This window comes from Hipposideros armiger, unplaced genomic scaffold (assembly GCF_001890085.2).
Source record: "Hipposideros armiger isolate ML-2016 unplaced genomic scaffold, ASM189008v1 scaffold_1529, whole genome shotgun sequence".
Taxonomy (NCBI): Eukaryota; Metazoa; Chordata; class Mammalia; order Chiroptera; family Hipposideridae; genus Hipposideros; species Hipposideros armiger.
The window spans coordinates 1-2,735 of record NW_017732879.1 but is presented as its reverse complement, the minus strand read 5'-3'; positions in this window follow the sequence as shown (position 1 = coordinate 2,735).

The window sequence follows — 2,735 nt, the reverse complement described above, 5'->3', positions numbered from 1 at the left end:
CACACACACGCAGTCTGTTTTCTAAATGTGAACAGAATGCTATGAAAAGGAACAATTGAACATAGAGCTCTTGCAAATTAAAATATAAGTCCAGAAAATCCAGTATCTGATTAATGAGAATTCTTTTAAAGAAAATGGGGGGTGGGGGAGAAGAGTTAGCAAGGAAGTCATATAGCTTTGGATTAAGTTACAGTCCTTTTTAAAAGACCTAAAGAAGATACCTCGTGTAATTGCAGCATGCAGGAATACAGAGCACCGCATCCCCAAAGAGGAAGTATGTACACCGGTCACTGTGAAAGGATCAGGAGTCAGTGACATTATTTAATATCACATTATCTACACACTAGTTAAGTGCTGCCTGGATCTGAAGAGCAACTGATTTTAATTGTCTAAATTGAAATTTTAATTTTAATTTTACTCAAGTTATTCACACACACAATTTGAATATTCAAATAGTTCTGTAAGACTTTTTATTGAAAAAATAGCAACCCCTGTGGGGCCACTCAGTTTCCAATTCTCAGAAGCAAATACTTGAGATTACTTTAGCTATTTTATTTGGTATATCTGTGTGTCTCTAAACTCCATGGTTTTAGGCACTCTGTATTGACTTGTCCTAAACAAGGTGGCTCTTTTCCCTTTCATCTCCTCACTCCCAGAGTTCTCTGTCACTGCAAGCGCTACTCTTAGCTGGGCTATGGAGGAGGATTCTCTCTCCTTCTTGCTAGCACATTTTATTTTTACCCCAGAGTTGAACATTGTTGTTATCATCATCATCGTTATCATCATCATCATCTTTTTGTTTGTTTTGATAACTTTATTTAGATGTAATTCATATACCTATAATTCACCGATTTAAAATGGTTTTTAGAATATTCGCTGAGTTATGTAACCATCACCACATTCAATTTTAGAACATTTTTGTCACCTCAAAATGAAACCCAGTACCCACCAGCAAGCATTTTCCATTTCTTCTTAAGCCTCAGCCCTCAGCAACCACTAATCTACTTTCTATCTCTATGGATTTGCCTCTTCTGCACATTTCACAGAAATGGAATCATACAATATGTGGTTTTGTGTTTGGCTTTTTTCACTTAGCATAATGTTTTTAAGGTTCATCCATGTTTTGTTTTACTTTTATTTAAACTTATATACGTATGTACTTTTAAAAAAAATCTTTGTCCTGTTAGGTTTTTAATTTTTTTTTTTTTTTTTTTTTTTTTAAAAATTTTTTTTGGGAAATTGGGGGGGTGGGAACAGTGTCACTGGCCCTCATATGTGGGATCCGAACCGGGGCCCTCTGGCATCCCAAGCCAGCTCTTAACCATCACGCCACTCGGCCGGCCCAGGTTTTTAATTTTTTAACAGCTTTATTTGTGTACTGTAAGATTCATTAGTTTTAAAAGTGTACAAGTCAATGATTTTTGGAAATTTATAGAATTCTGTAAGCACAGTCAATTTTAGAATATTTCCATCACCCCCAAAAGATCTGTCAATTTGCAGTTACTCCTTGTTTTCTCCCCTCTTCCCAGGGACCCACTAATGTATTTTCTGTCTCTTACAGACTTGCTTTTCTGGACACTTCATATAAAATGAATCATACAATTTGTGGTTTTTTGTGTCTGGCTTCTTTCATTTAGCATAATGTTCTTGAGATTCATCCATGTATCAGTAGTATGTTCCTTTTTCTTGCCAAATATTCCATTGTATGGATAATACCACATTTTGTTTACCCATCCATTATTTGATGGGCATTTGAGTTGTTTCCACTTTGTGACTAAAGCATCTATATGAACATTAGTGTACAAGTTTTTGATGGGACAGATGCTTTCATTTCTCTTGGACAAATANAACAAAACACACCTTCATTATTCTCAACACTTAGTAAATTCCAAGGATTTGGGGAGCTGTGAGCTAGGAACTGTGGATGAAAACCAAATATCTTATAAACCACAATATCTCAGGGTCAAAGAGCTAAATGTAAGAGCTAAAACTATAAAGCCCTTAGAAGAAAACATCGGAGAAAAACTTCATGACATTGGATTTGGCAGTGATCTTTTACACATGACACCCAAAACACAGATAACAAAAGAAAAAAATGGAGCTACATCAAAATCTAAAACAACAGAGTGAAAAGGCAGCCTATGGAGTAGGAGAAAATATTTACAAATTATATCTGATAAGGGGTTGATATTAAGAATATATAAAGAATTTCTACAACTTGACCAAAAAAAAATTCAATTAATAAATGGGCAATGGACTTGAATTTCTCCAGAGAAGATGTAAATGGCCAATAAGCACATGAAAAGAGGCTCAACATCACTAATCATTAGGAAAATACAAATCAAAACCACAGTGTGATATACCATCTCATGCTCATTAGAATAGCTGCTATAAAAACAAAATAAGTTGTTGGTAAGGATCTGGAGAGAATGAAACCCTTGTGCACAGTTGGTGGAAATGTAAAATGGTTCAGCCACTATGGAGAACAGTATGGTGATTCCTCAAAAAATTAAAAACAGAATTACCATTTGATCCAGCAACTCCACTTCTGGGTATATATACAAAAAAATTGAAAGCAGGGTCTCTGAACTGTGCACTTAAAAATGGCTAAAATTAGGGCCAGTAGAGTGGTGCGTTGGTTAAGAGCTGGCTTGGAACGCCAGCTCTGAGCAGCAGGGCCCCGGTTCAGATCCCACATTAGGGCCAGTGACGCTGCGCCCTCTACAGCTAAGATG